Raw genomic sequence first — 19493 nt, 5'->3', positions numbered from 1 at the left:
TTTCCCGCCCGGTACCGCTCCTCCGGTACTAAGTGCACGTGCACTTAGTACCGGTCAGACCGCCTGGTACTAAACTGCTGGCCACGCCAGCAGCTAGGCCGAGCAGTTTAGTACCTTTATATTTGTTCTCTTTTCCTTTTAATTTCAATTAATTAGTATTAGTAGTCGTACTCGCAGCGGTTTGCGTACTCGTACTCGTACCTAGAATTCGAATTTGTATATGGAGCAAAGCAAATAAAAGAAATTATATACATACATGGATAAAAGAAATGTTAGAAATTATATACATACATGGATAGAAGACAATAATATTTACAAGTATGAATGCTCATAAGTTTTTTCTGTCAAATTCTTCAATAATTCTAATCATCTTCATCGTCATCGGCACCGACATCCTTCTTGCGGCGTTTCTTGAGTTCAGCTCGAGCCACACTTATCTTTGGATCGGAATGAAATTCACCTTTTGGATTTATCACCTCATCCAACAGGAATCCACAGAGTGCTTCTTGAATTGCCCTGATTCTTTCCGGTTCGATGAGGTTCTCTTTCATATTCCAAATCTGTCAACAATAAATAAACACCAATATTTTAATTTAGTACCTTCATGGAATTAGATACAAGAAATTGTTACTAATGTTATACGTACTTTGAAGCTTTCTTGTGTCACCCTCTTGGTATCTCTGCAAAAAAAGTGCATGTGCTCACATACGTAGTATCCGCAGAGGTTGGTTCCTTGGTTCTGTCTCAAACACTATATACATATATACATGTTATGAAATATTCATGTTGTTTGAATAAATACAAGTAGATGTGTGATATTTGTACCGGCTTGTTATGGTTGAATTCAAGTTCAGTCGGTGTTGACGTGACTCCTAATTGTGTTTTGAGGAACCCAGACCATGCTCTTTGCATGATGTTTTGATATAATCTTGGTGGCTTCTTCAAGGAGTCCCACACAGTAACTCGGGACCGATCGATTTCGATCACAAGTAGGATCCAGTGGAAACTGTTGATACATACATATGGATACAAGAAATGTTAGATATATATACTTATTGGCTAGTTGAAGTGACTCAAAAAGTCAAAGGACTCACTCGAAGTTGTACGAAAACAGAATGAATGTGCGATCGTGCTGCCCTTCCAAGGACATGACTTTATTATTCTCGGTTCGATTAGGATATTGGCGTACACTCTCCTCATGTATAACATTCGGATCGATGAAGCCAACGTTGTAAATCCCGCTCTTCCAGCATTCTTGCATTTTCATCCTGCACGGTTACAAATAAAAGGAGGAAATGAGAAATCTAAACGACTTAGTAGAGTTAGAGTATACAATTGACAAGAAACACTTACATAGACCATACACTGACGAGGGACTTGTCTAGGGCGTCCTGATGGAATAGAAACCAAAAATGGTCAAAATCGATCCAAATGTCATCCATCCCCAGATAGAAATGGGTATATTTAATTTGAGCGGCTATAATTATATACCCCTCTGCACATGCTTTCAAGTACCACTTATGGAACTCATGCATTCTTGTTGGTAGGGTGTCAATCAACTCAGGCCACATAAGAGGTTCCCCCATTACAAATGGCTTTCTTCCTGCCCCTTGGTGAACCGGTATTTTTTTCATGACCTAGGAGCTAAGCTTTTGTGAGGTTTGTTTCCTTGACAAACTCAGCAATAGCTTCATCCTCTTTTGAAAGCACTACTAGAGGGGGTACCATTTTTTGGATTGTTCTCCGAGCTGGGGAACTCTCTAGTTCTCTCGCCGGTTACTCTTCTTCTCCCATGACTTTGTGATCGAGAGATCGTAGTCCGACATCAGTGGAGGCTTTGGTTGGCACATCATAGATAGAAAGAATTTCTTCGCTGCTGGATCCACTGGTTCCTTTGGCGGAGGCTTCTTTGGCTTCAATTGCTTGCGCACATCTTCTTGCACCCAAGCAATTAATTCCTCATCAGTCATTTCGTAACCTGACTTCTCTGGTGCGGGCTACTCTTTCTTCTTTCGTTCTTGGGTCTTCTTCGGCCTTGGAGGTGGCAGTGGCGGTGGCGGCACCCAAGCAGATTGTTTCTTTTTTGCGGGGAAAGTAGATGGTGGAGGTGGACTAACACTGGGGTCCAGGGCAGCGGCCGGTGACGGCGATGGACTAACGCTGGGTTCCGGGCAGTGGCCGGTGACGGTGGATCCACACTGGGGTACCCTTGAGAAGCTGGCAGTGACCTCGCAGACGGGTTAGGATCCCTTCCTGCAATTCTTATGTACTGTTTTTTCCAATAGATCCAAGTGTGGAGGGCATGTCCTAGTTTCTCTTCTCCATCGCCTCTAGGGATCTCGAGGTCGAGATGTTCCCATCCTTTCTCGACACGGTCAACCATAACTCTAGCATATCCTTCTGGAATCGTCATGCCATGGATTGTCCCGCCTTGAACAGGGACTTCAGCAACCCCGTGAGCGACTACTTTCAGTTTTTTCCTTAGCGGACTTAGAAGCCCACAGGGGGTCCTCACGGCGATGTCGTCCACAGGGTAATGTTCCGCAACCGTTTCCTCTCGATCTGCGGCTGGGTGTTCCATTGAAGCGACGCTGCTACGACGCTGCGAGCCGACAGGGCTAGTCTCCAACTGAGCCGTTGATCTGGCTTTTGGTGGCTGCTGCTGGCTAGTTGCTTGTGCACCTTTGATCGAAGCAACCCATTCTTCTAGGGCACGCATCTTCTCTGCTACTTCAGCCTTTCTTCTCTGTCGGCTTCGATATGTCTCTATGTCGCCACTAAAGTCATGCTTCCATGGAACTATGCCCATGCCACGCACACATCCTGTGTGTTCCGGTGTGCCAAGAGCATACGTCAGCTCGTCTTTCTCTCTGTCCGATTTGAAGCTGCCTTCGGACACGGCCTTTGGTGCCACTTCGAGCCTGTCGGCCGCTTCCTTTATAGCATCGCTAGTGACGAACCACCCATCTTCCATATTCAATGAGCCTCCATGAGCATAGAGGTAATGTTTTGCTCGCAACGGCCAGTTGAAATTCGCCAGTACGATTCCTCTGGCAACGAGATCATCTTCCATCTTCTGCCATTTCGGAATCGCCGACACATATCCTCCTTGCCCAAGATGATGGAAGTGCTTCTTTTTGCTCGCATTCTCTTTGGCTTGGGCTGTCTTCTTCTCGCTATCCTCGGATGACTTGTACTGCACGAATGCCTCCCAATAAGGACATTGATTATTGAAGTCTTTCTCGAAGTCCGGCGTGAGTCCCTTTTTAACATAATCGTTGTTCAAATTTTCCTTGAACGTCTGAAAAGCAATAGCCATCTTCTTCATGACCCAATCCTTAAACAGTTGTTCTTTGTCCTCCAGAAAGCTAAAGTGCCATTTCACATCTGCCCATAACATTTCTTTCTCGGTCTAGGGGATGATGTCAGCATCGATATCTGTGGCTTTACTTTTCTTCCATAGCTTGAAGCTAGTGGGAATGTGGTCCCTGACATAACATCCACATTGATTCACCACCGTCATCTTCTCACCCTTCGGAGACTTTGGTTCACCGTCAGGATGCAATGAAGTGATAATAGTGTGCCCCTCCATGATTTTCTTCGACCCTCGTTTCCGTTTTGGTTTCCTAGTCGATCCAGATGCCTAGAAAAATATGTATTTAGTACGCATTGTACTTACATACAGAATTAATGCGTATGTTTATATATATATAAGCACGAATTGTATATACCTCTGTGCTATCATCTTGCACAGTCGTTTGTTCTGGCTGGTTATCATCATCATCGCCAGTATCGTTAAGGTATTGGCTGCCATCATCCTCGGCAGCATCCTCTTCGTAGTGGTGCGTGCCCGTACCAATTATGTCCTCAAGAAAGGCCTTGTCGTCATCACGACGAAAGGGTTCCATTTCGTTTCTTATGTGAATCAATATATGTTTGACATGCAATTTTGTACTAATTAACAATGTATAAAAAAATTACAAGTGCACCTTCGATAAAGTCGTACAACGCATACATGGACAAAATTTCTAAAATTTACATCATATACATCTTATATACAATGTGCCCTCGAATTTTATAAAATATGACCTGAATTTTCTAAGATTTTCTACTAATTACACCTATTTATAGTATAGCAAACTAAAATTTACAAAGAAAATTAGAAATTCAATAGATAAAGTTGTACAAGACAAAATTTACATCATATATATTTCATAACATACACAATTCAACAATACCAAATAAAACAATAAATGTGAAGCCCATAAAGACATGAAGTTTTCTACAATATACAAGATTTTTGTATAATATCCATAATTACTACAAGATATAAAGACATACTTCTGTATAATATACCTAAGCAATAATTTTCCATACATTTTCCATAATTTATCTACATTTTCCATAATTTTTTCAAAATTTTCCATACATTTTCCATAATTCCTCTACATTTTCCATAATTTTTTATACATTTTAAATAATTATCCATAATTTCTCTACATTTTCCATAATTTTCCATATTTATCCATAATTTCTCTAAATTTTCCATAATTTCTCTACATTTTCCATAATTTTCCATAATTTTTCAAAATTTATCTACATTTCCATAATTTTCCATCATTTATCCTGATAAAAAATGCTGACGTCAGCCCCCAAGAGGGCTGACGCAGCATCCTGCTACCGGCGGCACGCTGGGCCGGCGCACGGCGGGGGCATCGGGGGTAGGGGAGGGGGGTGGCCGGCGACCTTGTTACCCACGGCGGCGGCAGACGTGGCGAGGCACGGGAGCGGCGAGGAGGTCGAGCGGCGGCGTGGCGGCGGCGTAACGCCGAGGAGGAGGCGCACGACACGGCGGCGCCGAGCGGCGGCCGGCGTAGAGGAGGGCGGTGGCGTCGCGCGGATGCGGCGGAACGACGGCGAGGAGGATGACGGTGCGTGGAGGGGGCGGCGGCGCGGTGGCGACGCGAACGATCGACGACGACGGACCGAGGGACGGTGGCGGCGGTGCACGGGGGCGGCGGCGTGGGCGAGGCGGCCCGGATCGAGTGCCGCAGTGGAAATCCGCGGGTCGAAGCGGCGGCGTAGAGGGAGGAGACGGCCCGGAGCGGCGGCGCACGGGGGCGGCGGCGCGAAGGATGGGACGGCGCAGCGGGGACGACGACGACGAGCGGGCGATGAATGGGAGGATCGAAAATGGCTAAGTCCCCGATCCCCCCTTTATTGCAGGCAGTTTAGTACCGGCTGCAACCATGGCCCGGTACTAAACGCCCAAAATGATTCTGCCTTTTTCAGTTTTGTAATTGTTTTGTAATTCGTCTAAATATGTTTTATGTGCAATAAAATTCAATAAACGATATATGTACTATTTTCACCATGCAAAATTATATTATTTTTGTTAAACATACGTTAATCTTAATAAGTATTAGTCTTTGCACTAAATTCAAAGTATTGACACTAAATTTCAATTCATTTAAATATGTTATGTGCAATAAATTTAATAAAAGCCTAGAAAATAGATAAATTACTATTTAAGCACTTAATTTATCATATTGAGTTCAAAATTTGTTATATTAGTGTGTCAAATGTGTTTTTAGTGTGTAAAGTATTATACAAATGCATAAAAATGCATATATTTACTATTTAAGCACTTAATTTATCGTATTGAGTTCAAAATTTGTTATATTAGTGTGTCAAATGTGTTTTTAGTGTGTAAAGTATTATACAAATGCATACAAATGCATATATTTACTATTTAAGCACTTAATTTATCGTATTGAGCTCAAAATTTGTTATATTATTGTGTCAAATGTGTTTTAGTGTCTAAAGTATTATACAAATGCATAAAAAATGAAAAAAATACTATTGTAACTATAAAAATTAATAGTTTTATACTTTACATCACAACATATTGAGTTCAAAATAAGTTTCAAATATATTACATCAATCACTTGGTCACATAAAAATCAAAGTACAACATATTAATTACACATCATTATTTAATGGAACGTTGATAATCTTTCTTTTTATGAATGTCCCTTGATCATGATCACGGCGCAAGTAAGGAGCATCCTTTTTTAAGGAGCATCCTCTTTGGATAACAGGATGCTGGGGTCAACATCGACCGAGAATGGAGGACGGTCATCAAACTAATCAAAGTCTTCTGACTTGTCCGAATTGTCTTCAACTCCAATGATTTTTCTTTTTCCTGGAAGAACTATGTGGCGTTTTGGCTCGTCGTCGGACTTGCCTTGATTTTTCTTAGGTTTGCTTGCCATGTCCTTCGCATAGAACACCTGCGTCACATCCTTGCCGAGGAAGAATGGTTCGTCTTTATATCCAATTTTTTTGAAGTCCACTATTGCCATCCCATACTAGTTTGTCGTTCCGCCGCCTCCAACTCGATTTACCCATTGGCACCGAAACATAGGAATCTTCAAAGGCCCATAGTCTAGCTCCCATATTTCCTCTATGACACCAAAGTAGATGTCCTTATTTCCATCATGGCCTATTGCATCAATACGCACACCACTATTTTGGTTCGTGCTCTTTTCATCTTGGGCTCTTATGTAAAATGTATATCCATTGATTTCATACCCTTGGTATTGGATGATTGTGGCCGATGGTCCCCTAGCAAGCCATTACAGTTGTACATCAATCGTGCTATCATCCATGAGTTTCCTTCTAAGCCAAACCGCAAAGGTATCTATGTGATGATGTGTAATCCAGGTCTCAGACTTCCCTATGTTTTCAGACCGGACAATATTCATGTGCCCATCCGTATATGGGGCCACGAAGGATGAATTCTGTAGAACGGTGAAATTTGCTTTGCAGATTTCACTTTCAGGGATGTGCATATTAGATTTCTTACCTAATGTGCCCTTTCCTTTCAGTCGCCTATCATAGCGTGACATGGGGACTCCAATCGGACTAAGTTCGTCAATGAAATCAACAAAAAACTCAATGGCCTCCTCTATTTCGTAGCCCTTGGTGATACATCCTTCTGGCCAAGAACGATTCCGAACGTACTTCTTTAAGACTGCCATGTATCTCTCGAAAGGGAACATATTGTATAGAAATACAGGGCCTAAAATATTTATGTCTTTCACAATATGAACTAGGAGATGGGTCACAATATTAAAGAACGAAGGTGGAAAGACCATCTCAAAACTGTCAAGACATTGGACCACATCATTCTGTAGCCTTGTGAGCTTGTTTGGATCAATTGCCTTCTGCGAAATTTCATTAAGAAAGGTACATAGCTTCACTACTGCTAATCTTACATTTTCTGGTAGAATACCCCTCAGCGCGACTGGAAGCAATTTGGTCATCAGAACGTGGCAATCATGAGACTTTAAGTTTGTGAACTTTTGCTCTTTCATATTAATTTTTCCTTGCATATTCGAGGAGTAAGCGTACGGTACCTTCATACTGTTCAAGCAATCAAACATGATTTTCTTCTCCTCTTTGCTGAGAGTGTAGCTAGCAGGACGTAACTAGTGCTGTCTATTTTCTCTCTTCTCATGACGTAGGTCTTCTCGTTGTTTTGTTTCTTTCAAATCACGTCTTGCTTCCAGTGTATCTTTTTACTGTCCATACGTACCGAGGAATCCTAGCAGGTTCACGCAAAGATTCTTCGTCAAGTGTATCACGTCAATTGTGTTGCGGACCTCCAAGACTTCCCAATATGTGAGCTCCCATAGTATGGACTTCTTCTTCCACATTGGGGCATAGCCATTTTCATCATTCGGAACTTGTTGGCTTCCACGACCCTTTCCACGACCCTTTCCAAACACGGCATGGACATCCTTCACCTTCGAGAAAACACGCTTCCCGTTTCAGAACATAGGCTTAGCACGAGTTTCTAGTTCCCCTTTGAAATGTTTTTCTTTTCTTCTCAAGGGGTAGTTGAGGGGAAGGAATCGACGATGACCCATGTACACGACCTTCTTACAATTTTTTAGATACAAGCTATCGGTTTCTTCTAGATAATGAGTGCATGCATGGTATCTCTTATTCGACTGTCCGGATAGATTGCTAAGTGCAGCCCAATCATTGATGGTAATAAAAAGCAATGCTCACAGGTCAAAATTTTCCTGTTTGTACTCGTCCCAAACACGTACACCTTCCTCCTTCCACAGCAGCAAAAGTTCATCAACCAACGGTCTTAGTACACGTCAATATCATTGTCCGGTTGTTTTGGGCCTTGGATAAGCACCGACATCATCATGTACTTCCGCTTCACGCATAGCCAAGAAGGAAGGTTGAACATACAGAGGGTCACAGGCCATGTACTGTGATTGCTGCCCCACTCGCCGAATGGATTCATTCCGTCTGTACTTAAACCGAACCTTATGTTCCTTGGGTCATTATCAAAATTTGGGAATTCTCTATCCACATTTCTCCACTGGGACCCTTCCACAGGGTGTCTCAGCATCTGATCTTGCTTACGCTCTTCTTTGTGCCACCGCATCAATTTAGCATTGGATTTATTTCTGAATAAGCGTTTCAAATGTGGTATTACTCGGAAATACCACATCACCTTAACGGGAACTTTTTTCTTGACGGGCTTCCCGTCGACCTCACCAGGATCATTTTTCCTGATCTTGTACCATTTTGCATCACAGACAGGACAAGCATCCAATTTCTCATATTCTTCGCCTCGATAGAGAATACAATCGTTAGAACATGCGTGAATTTTCTGTACCTCCAATCCAAGAGGGCAAACAACCTTCTTTGCTTCGTATGTTGTAGAGGGCAGTTCATTCCCCCTCTGTAAGCATGTTTTTTATGATTTCAAGTAGCTCCTCAAATCCCTTATCGGTGACACTATTAGCTGCCTTCCACTGCAGCATTTCAAGTGTGGTACCCAACTTTTTAAGGCCCTGCTTGCAATCTGGATACAATAATTTTTTGTGATCCTCCAATATCTTCTCAAACTTCTTTGACTCATTAAATGTTTAACATTCTCTTTGTGAATCCACTAGAACCTGACATAATTCATCAAGTGGTTGGTCTTCTGCTGCATTTTCTCCAGCCTCGTCCATTTCTTCAGTATCGTCCATGGGTTCATCTTCAATGGCTCCCACTTCATATAGATGAGCCCAGTCTGCAATATTATGATCATCATCTTCTTCACCATCTTGCATCACAACTCCAGGTTCATCGTGCTTAGTCCAAAGAGTATATACTATTGGAAATCGCATATTTCCCTAGGGTTAATTTTGTTCCCTAGGAAATATTGTACAACCCTAGGAACTATTTTGTTTCCTAGAACTACACCTCAAAACCGTAGGGAAACTTTATTTCCCTACCGTTTTGCAGATTTCCTAGGGACAGTCGGCGTTTCCCTACCACACCACACATTTTGTCAGGATGAGCTCGGCGCCCGCTGCCACGGTAGCAGCCAGATGTAATATTTCCCTAGGAATGTACTCCCTCCGTCCCAAAATAAGTGCTTATCTCGTATTTCGAGAAGTCAACAAATTTTAAGTTTGACTGTATATATAAAAAATAATATTAACATTTGTGTTTCTAAACAAGTTTGTCATGAAAATATATGATGTGATTAATCTAATGATGTTTGTTTAGTATTATAATCATTAATATTTTTTTAATATATATTTGGTCAAACTTTAAAGTGTTTGACTCCTCGAAATGCGAGATGTACACTTATTTTGGGACGGAGGGAGTATAAAAAACTGTAGGGAATCCTTGCGCCTCACCAATTTTTTACTCCGCCGCCGCCAAATTCTTCTATCTTCCCCACCTAGCCAATTCCGGTGGCGCCCAAATCCATTGCTGCGGCTACCTGTGCGCCCCATCTCTTCCAAATCCATCTCCTTCCCCTCCTCATCCTGCAGCGGCGGCGGCCGGCTACCTGCACCCCATCCCGTCCCCCTCCTCGTCCTCGGGCAGCGGTGGCGGCCGGCCAGGGGCGCCCCCAATCTCCATCCCTCCTCGTCCTGCAGCGGCGGCGGCCGGCAAGGGGCGCCCCCAATCTCCTTCCCTCCTTGTCTTGCAGCGGTGGCGGCCGGCCACCTGCACCCCACCCCCTCCCCCTCCTCATCCTTGGGCAGCGGCGGCGGCCGGCCAGGGGCGCCCTCATCTCCTTGCCCTCCTCATCCTCAGGGGCGCCCAGCAAGCTCTCCTTCCCCTCGTCGACGTCAAGGGCGGCGGCGCCAAGCAAACTGCAACCACATCCATCCCCGGCGGCTGCGGGTCATCGCCCTTCAAGAGCACGTGGGGGTCGACCTCCACCTCGTCCTCGTCGTCGACCTCCGCCTCACCCCATCAAGCTGCACCGAGCCAAGTTGCGAAGGGGAAAGGGTACCTGCGTTGCAGTGCAAGGAAGGCCTGAAGGTGAGAAGAAAACTTCACTGTTCTCAGCTTTTTTATGTCCTAATCAATCATTATTTTTTTAATGTGCATTGTGCAATTGATCTACTAATAAATTTTGATGGATGTGGTTGTACCCTTAGCTTGTTCCAAGTGCGTGGATGGAAGACCGGTAGAGGAGTGTCCTGATTTCTAACTGTTGAAGAGTACAAGATGGCAATGATTTATATCTTCACAAACTTGACTGAAATGGATGAATATGTGCAGTAAGTACAGTAGTACACTAAATTAGATAAATCAGCATACTAGTTGTGGTCATACTAGAAGGAAGACTGTAGTTGCAACAACATGGAAGCATTTCCAAGCAGCAAAGGACTCAGCTGGGAAATCCGTTGCTGATACTATTATTGAAGCATTTTTGGTAATTATGTTAATTGAATATGCTGTGCAGGTCATGTTATTGTGTTTATCCTTTAAGAACTAGCGTTTTTCTTGAAGTTAGCCCTGAAAACCTGATCATCCGTAGTACATTTGACCTTGAATATGCATGGTCTGCCAAGCATGCTTAACTTTTATGTTGCCAAATGCTTAACTTTTATGTTGCCAAATCTGGGCAAAGATAATTGTAGTCTATTGATCTCTTTTGCTTTTTTTTTTGGCTTGTTCACTTTTGCAGGAAAGGTTTAGATTCAACCCAGCTAAAGAAGATGAATCAAGAGGGGTTGTTGGTTCTTGCTGCTCAGACCTGCTAGGAAGCATCATGTATTATGCAAGAATCACTGCTACAATGGATCATTTTCGCATAGTGGAGGGAAGAAAAATTTGTGACAAGATTGTCGGGCGGTTCTATTTGACACAGGAGGAGTACATTGCCCAACGGCTTATTTGGTGCAAACAAGACTGTTGGGATGCTTTGGCCACTGAATGGAGCAGTCCTAAGTTCAAGGAAAGGTCTGAGAAAAATCGTCAAAATTGCTTGAGCAGGAGATTTAAACCTCACAGAGGAGGATCCAATTCCATTGCAGTAATACGACAGAAGATGGTTAGTGTTCATTTATTGCTGAAAATTTCTGAAACAGTTCTTGTGGTTCTTGTTATTGCAACAACACATTTGATTTGTGGCTCTTGTTATTGTAGTCTAAGAAATTAGGGAGAGTTGTATCTGAACTTGAGGCTTGGGTCCATACTCACAAAGGCCGAAATCTTGAAGATCTTATTTCACTCAACACAGAAGAAGCCACAACATGCTTGGTAACTCCTCAACACACTCTTCTATATATGTACAATTATTGTTTCCTCATGCAGCTTTTCCCTTCTGTTTGCAAATATTCACACATTAATTTCTGCATTGTATAGGAGAAATACATATCCAAGGCCATCGAGTTAAATGGACCGAATTTTGATTGGTTGCATTCGCCGGTGGATTTCAGAGCTGTTTATTAGTGCTCTTGCGGTCGGGCACATGGCAAATGGGCTACATTTAATGGGACCATCAATGACAGAGAAGCTCTTCCAGAGTTGAAGCGAAGTCATGCCTCTATAATGGCTGCTAGGTGTCAATGTCAAGAGGAACAAGAACATATAAGAAAGGAAGCTCATGATAGCAAATTGGCCAAGGATTATGCCCAAAGCATGCTGGAGTGGGGTAGAACTGTACAGTCTCAATTTCAAAGTTTGCAAAGCTTTATGGAGGTGAGATATGACATTCAACCATCTCTGTTCAGCTTTGTACCAATTGAGCTACTTTCTGATTATATATGATGCATCGTTGAAATACAGAGTGTTGCTTTGCATACTGGTATGCCAGCCACAAGTGTTCCTTCTCCCCTGCCACCGCCACCTCCGGCTCCCAGATATGTTGTTTCACCATCTCCAAATCCCTCACCTGAAAATGTAAGTTTGATTATTAGTATGTCACTTTGTTAATCTTTAAGTGTGGTTGCATGTTATTGAAATATTTGGAGCATAACCTTCTCTTGCTCCTGTATGGGAGATGACCGCTATTTTCCACCAAAGAGTTATGCATCTCAATGATACATCAAAGTGTGATACATCTCATATTCTAAATTCCTAAGAAAGAATGTTTTCTGAAATTTTCCTTCTAAGACAATTTGAGGCCTACCTACACAATGTATTGTATTTCATTACTGCATGTTCCAATGTTGGTATATAATGTCATTCTAAATATTTGGTGTGAAAATGTTGACTTGGGCCAATTTGTCGGGTAGAAAAGTGTTTGAAATGTCCACATAAATCAGACTTCATGTTTTTCTGATTCTGAAACAAACAAAGATAATGATTGCCTCATCTGCTGTTTAATTCGTTGCTTGTTTAATTGCACAGGTTGGTAACTTTGCCTCATCTGTAGGAATGGAAACTCTTGAAGAAACATTGAGTAGGATCGCAAGTGGAAACTTTCGCAGCCATGTGAATGCAACTACAAGTGGTGGGGGTACCTACTCTCCACCAGTAGAGGAAGACTTCCCATTATTTCCATAGCAACTTTGGTTAAGCAAGCATATTTAGTCTATGTCACTTAGTGAGTCAGCTTGTAAGATGTTATTTTGCAACTAATATTAGTGGACCATAATGCTTGTATTAGTGAACCATGGAGCTTCAGTATTAGTGGACCATCAAGCTTGTATTGTTAAGCTGTTACCTACGTGAATGTTTCATCTTATGAAATCAATGCTATTGTTCCCATTCACATGTATTTGATTTTGTTTTTTAGAAAAAATAAGATGCGAATTCAAATATAAATTCTGTATTTGTTTCAAATTTAAATTTGTATAGGAGGTGGTTAAATAGTTTGAACAAAACACTCCCTAGAGTAATAAGTCCTAGAGAAAGTTCTAGGGAAACTACCTTTACACGTTGGCAGAGACTTTACACGTGGGATGGAGGGGAGATGTACCCAGACCTTTCCTTAGGAACCAGTTTCCTAGGGAAAGAAGAGCTCCCTACGGTTTCCCAGGAAACCATAGGGCAGTAGACCCTTTCCCGTCGAATATAGCCTTAGGAAACATTCCCCACCAAATATCCTAGGGAAACATGTTCCCTACCGTTTTTCATCTTTTCCCTAGGAATTCAAACCCCAGGGAAACATGCGATTTCCAGTAGTAATAGTTATCCATAAAATTCTTTTCATAAATGTGGACGTGTAAAGTGCTTCTCTTAGAGTATTCCTTTTTATTTTGGCAAACACGGCACTGACAACACATAAAACCTTTCGATGACTTGTGGGCCTTCGCCGCATCAAGAAAAGACTTTAGACCATTAATCCACGCCATGGTGCACTGGTCGCCGTACATCCATTGTCGGTCCATCGATCTACAATTTTGTATTAAGTAATAATATTATTTTACTTGTATTCATATCATTTAATTTGGCACACAACATAATGAAATACAAAAGTCATTTCTGCGAATTTAACATCGAAATACAAAATTAATTGAAGTCTAAATTAATAGATACATTACACTACATGCTTAAATTACACAACATGATAAATAGAAGTCCAAATTAATATATACATTACACTACATGCTAGCTACCAAATACAAATTACTCATCATGAGATCTTTGGACCAATGCCTCGTGAACTGCCTCGCGAAGTCTTGACACAGAACGGTCATATTCCGCCAGCCCCGACTCTTCAAGTCTTGCATTATATCGAGCCATCAACTCACGATCATCATCAGTACCATGCAACTCGACATTAAATTCACGATAAAATTTACGGCTTTCTTTGCCAAGGGAGAATATATGAAAAGCTTTCTTAATCAAATGAGGAATACGACCGCTAACAAGACCAACACGCTCTATAGAGTGGAACTCAAGCGAATGACCGGTGCGCTCCAATCGATTGCGTACCGCCGCCCGAGCCACAGCTCTACGCTCAAAGGCATCATGTTGCAAAGGCATTTCTAATAAGTAATATTAATAACATGTCAATTATATGTCTCACTAAGAAACAAAACTAATTTGAGTACACTAATCAGATAAATGTAAAAACCTAAACAAATTATTAGAATTAAAATGAAAACATAAATTGTAAACTATAATTTTTTGACACTCTTCAGTTCAACGCGAACACGTCGTTCCACGCCATAAGGGATGCGCAATCAATGTTCGCGGCTTTGTTTCAGTCTCACTTTTTCTAAAATCATCGAGAAGAAAAAATGTATGTTTCGAAAGATCTCTATGTCATTAACCTTGACCCTGCAGTGATAACACTGATATTCGGGGCTAGTATTGACATCCACGACACAGTGCGGTACAATAGGACCCGATGAAGGAGTACGGCCTTGGTCCGGATAATTTCATTCTCAACTCGCTCAAAGGTGTGGATTTTATAATTGGGACCAAGACCGTACTCCTTCATCGCATCCTCATATATACCGCACCGCATCGTGGATATCGATGCTAGCCCCGAATAGCAGTGTTTTCACTGAAGGATCAAGGTTAACGACATATTCATGATCCGAAACATTCATTTTTTAAACTTCTCGATGGTTTTCATATGAGCCCAAATAAATACATCATTAGAATGCTAAAATAATGCAACTAAATGCATAACAAATACCAACCTAATTAACCATGCCACTTGAAAAAAATTAAAAAAAATCCCTATAAATTATCCACATTGAAGTTATTCAATACACCTTCTCCAAATTCAAGTAATGGGTTCTATACATCTCAAATCCATGCATAAATCAAAGAAATCGTGCTCATTCTTACTATTTATAATAATTAAAAATTTCTCTAACTATGGAGCATCAAACAAAGAATGAAGACCGTCAAACAAGAGAGGATAAAGTTGTAAACCTTTGGTGCACTTGGATGACTGAAATCCCCACAAAACTTGAGAAAATGGGCAGAACCTCCACTCTAGGTCGCTAAGGAGAAGAAGAACCCGAGATCTCAGTCAAATGCTGGCTCGAACTCGGGGAGGAAGAAGGGACCAGAATATATAGAAGAGAATTAGTACCGGCTAGAGCCACCAGCCGATACCAAATGTCTTTGGAGCCATTTAGTACCGGCTGGTGGCTCGAGCCGTTGCTAAATGGCCACTTAGCTGTTGCGCGCGGTGTCGGTGGAGCAGTTTAGTACTGGCTGGGGGCTCCAGCCGGTACTAAACAGCTCCCATGGCTACTGTTCTTTGCGCCCGGTACTAAATGTGAGCGTTAGTACCGGACGAAAGCGAGCCCGGTACTAACGCCCACGGACAAATGAGCCATTTTCTGGCAGTGCTATCAAACCACAAGCTAACTATAAATAAAGAAATAGTAGAATATGTAATAGCTCCCATGGCTACTGTTCTTTGCGCCCGGTACTAAATGTGAGCGTTAGTACCGGACGAAAGCGAGCCCGGTACTAACGCCCACGGACAAATGAGCCATTTTCTGGTAGTGCTATCAAACCACAAGCGAAGTATAAATAAAGAAATAGTAGAATATGTAAAGGGATCGGATCCGGTCTTACAACTCCAAGCAGTGGCGGAGCTAGGCGAGCCATGGCGGCCGACATACCTGGCCGGCAGCGAACCCCTCACCCGCTCCCTCCCGCCGGCGGCCAGAGTACCCATGCCATGCGGCGCAGCCATGGAGTTGGAGTCATAGCCTCACAGACAGTCTGTTCGTCCGTCCGGAGCTTAGAGGAAGAAGATAACACTTTGATTTTGGGCTTTAGGAAGTTGGGCCATCAGTCACTCAAACTCAAGGGTCAGCCCACCACAAACACGAACAGGGAGTCGGGGAGCAGCAGTGTACCACCACTCAAACGCAAGTTGCATACTTTTCCTGTCTTGATCCAGGGACTCTTTCTCCAAGTTCAACGTGGACAAGCTTGTCAAATTGGCAAGGATGTAGAATGCTGACATCTCCGGTTGAGGAATGTGAGTACTCTACCCTGCCTGTGATGAGTGAATTGTCAACCGTGCGGTGTGATCGTGCGCTTGGTCTTTGGATTGCAGGTACACGAGCTTCGAGTGTCGACGGGGAGCTGCCGTGGAGGTGCTGTGGCCGATGGACCATGCGGTGGACGGCGGTGAAGGGCAGCCGGGACCGGAGCTCGGACCGGGCGGCAGCTGTGGCGTCCACTCCTGGATCGAGGGCGCAAGCGGCGACGGAAGGCGGGTTTCTTGGTTTGCGCCACAAAACCAAGGAGGCGGACGGCGGTTCAAGACGCCAAGTCGTGGAGGCACGGGCGTCGGTCTCGGGACTGACGGAGGCGACGGGCGTCGACGGCGTCTAGGGCCTCGCTGCGGGCGAGGAGGTGATGGGCGTCGGGCGGCGTCTAGGGCCGTTAGAAGGCCGAGGCGGGAACGGCGTCTAGGGCCACGGTGTGGAGGCGGGAATCTTCCCGCGCGTGAGGTTTTGGCGGTTTTTTCAAAACCGGCAATCTACCCGGGTTTCGCGGACCCTCCAAAACCGCGGACTGGATCTTCATCAAGACGACGGCATCGCAGAGAAGACTTCGTTTCGAAGAAAGAACCTTGCCTGTCGGATGAGATCGTGTACAGGGGGTGCTGCAGGCCAACCGGTCTGACCGGTCCATGGCACCAGTCTGACCGGTCTAACCAACCGGTCTGACCGGTCCCGCGGGTATAAATACCCCTTCACTTGTGTTAGGTCAAGTGCAGCTTTTGTATTTCATCTGTGAATTGTTCTATCTCCCAGGCCGCCGCCCCTGTGTTCCTCTCCCTCTGTTCTTCTCTTTAGAGTAGATTTAGTCCATGGATTGTTGAGATCTTGTGTTGGATTTGTTTGGGAAAGGAGGCCCTATCCTCCTCGTGCCCTCAGGGCTTTTGAATCTGATGAGTTCACTCTTGTGTGCTGAGTTCTCGTCCTCCCCCTCCTCTTTCGCGCTTTGGACTTGAATTCTCCTCTTTTGGTGTGTTTAGTGTTTGGAGGAGACAAGTTCATTGATTGGTGGTTTGCTGGACTCTTTGTGGCGATTCTGATCTCTCTAGCCAAGTGCTAAATCCCCTGGAATCGCGAGTGCACCCGAATTGCTGTTCTTGAGTTCTTGAGAAAACCCCAATCCACTTTGATCTTTCCTTGATTTCCCACGATCCGTTAATCTTCTGGGAAAGATCTCTTGGGGATATGTTCACGGAATAGTTGTGAACGTATCCACCAAGTTTTGTTGGATTTGAAGGTCGTTTGCTCAAGATTCATCGTTTGGAGGTTGATTTTCGAGCTGTCTGGAAAGGACCGGTCTGACCGGTGTGTCGTACCGGTCTGACCGGTATCCTGAACCAGTCTGACCGGTCCCTGCAGTTCAGTTCTGTAAATTGCCTCTTTTTGCTTCCGCGCAGCTTCCTACGGCATTTTGTAAAGAGATAGCTAGTCCATAGCTATTCTCTCATATCCTAGGTTTGAGGGCTTGTGGTGATTTTCGGGATATAGGTCGACGGATCGATTTCGAAAGAAATTTTTGGTCGGCTCCCATTCACCCCCCCTGGTCGCCGGCTTCGGTCCCTCAATTGGTATCAGAGCTTGGTTGAGGTTTTCAGTACCTTAACCGGTTCGAAAACCACTCGGCGACCATGGCGAGTCTTGGTAAGATCCCGGTGTTTTCCGGCAAGGACTATGCCTACTGGAAGGTTCGCATGAGAGCCTTCCTGCAGAGCATGGGAGCCGATGTCTGGGAGATTACCACGAACCAGCTCTACGAGGTGCTGGCTGTTCGGACCACGCCTCTTCAGGTGACCCAGCACGAGGCTAACGCCAAGGCCGTCAATGCCTTGTTTGCTGGCGTTTCTCGTGTGGAGTTCTCACGTGTCCAGGGTTTTCAGGAAGCCCACAAGATTTGGACGTGTCTTGAGAACTACCACGAGGGTACACCTCAGGTGAAGGCCAGACTATTCGAGACTCACCGGCGTGAGTACGAGAACTTCACACAGGAGCCGGGTGAGAGCATTGACCTGATGTTCAGTCGTTTTCAGTCGATTGTGAACAAGGTTAATGCGAACAGATCTGCTGGTGCCCTTGAGTACACAGAGCACGAGAAGGCTCTTAAGTTTCTTTACGCACTTGATCGCTCTGTGTGGGATCTCAAGGTGAACACCATCATTGAGTCTGCTGGCTATGAGACTCTGACGGTGAATGAGCTTTTCAGCAAGCTCAAGGCCACGGAGGTGGATAACCAGACACGAGCCAAGCTCAATGGTGCCCCTCCTTCCAAGAGCGTCGCTCTTGTGACTGGCCCAGGTGTTGGATTGGGCTCTAACGCTAACTCTGCTCTTGGCTTTTCTCTTGCCTCTTTGCCTTCTGTTTCAGATGAGCAGCTGGAGACGCTGGGCGACGACGACTTGTGCCTCCTGATCAGCAAGTTCCAGCGCGTCTACCACAACAGGCAGAGGAAGAAGAACCCCGGGTGCTGCAACTATGGCGATCTGAACCACTTCGTCGCCGATTGCCCCAAGAAGTCCGGCGGTGGCCAGAACAACTCCTTCGACTACTACCGCCACCGTGACCGTGACGAGGGAGGCTGCAACAAGGAGTGTCGGTGCCACAAGCACCGCAGTCGTGACCGGGGAGGACGCTTCGAGAAGGAGTCGCTCAAGAAGCGCTTCCAGTACAAGGCCAAGAAGCGGGAGAAGGCCTTCCTGGCGCAGCTCAGCGACCTTGACAAGAGCTCCGACACCGAGCGCTCTTCTTCACCAACCTCTGACGACGACGACAAGAAGAAGAAGAAGCGGGACAAGGAAGCCACCCGCTTCATCGGCCTTTGCTTGGCGGCCGGTCGGCGCAAGAGCTTCTGCACCATGGCGGGCGAAGCCGATGGTGCTCGTGCGTCTTCGGGTGGACAAGCTACACCGACGCACTCTGGCTCTTCTCCTGGATCCGAGAGCGATTCAGAGGTAAACTCCATGATCGACCTGCTTGATATAGAGGTTAGGGTGTTGTACGCCGCTCTCGACAACCAGAAGAGGCTGCTTAAGGAAGCAGCTAGAGAGCGTAGAAAGCTTAGGGCTGAGCTGGCTTGTGCTAGGGAGAAATCTAGTGAGGATGAGTACGCTGGCTGCATATCTCACATGAATGATCTTGTTGCTCTCCGTGCCAAGCATGATGAGAACGTCGCGAACTTAGATGTTGCTAAGACTTCACTTTCTGACGTGTCTCACGAGCTAGCCAAGGCCAAGCATGAGC

At 44.6% G+C, this 19493-nt stretch overlaps 1 pseudogene; it reads left to right on the top strand.

Annotated features, from left to right (window-relative positions):
* Window positions 1–9803: 9803 nt before the first annotated feature.
* LOC120712133 lies at window positions 9804–12267 on the top strand (annotated as a pseudogene).
* Window positions 12268–19493: the final 7226 nt, after the last annotated feature.

This window comes from Panicum virgatum, chromosome 6K (assembly GCF_016808335.1).
Source record: "Panicum virgatum strain AP13 chromosome 6K, P.virgatum_v5, whole genome shotgun sequence".
NCBI classification, from domain to species: domain Eukaryota; kingdom Viridiplantae; phylum Streptophyta; class Magnoliopsida; order Poales; family Poaceae; genus Panicum; species Panicum virgatum.
Note: the sequence above shows the minus strand (reverse complement) of the source record. Positions and strands in the feature narration are given on the sequence as shown.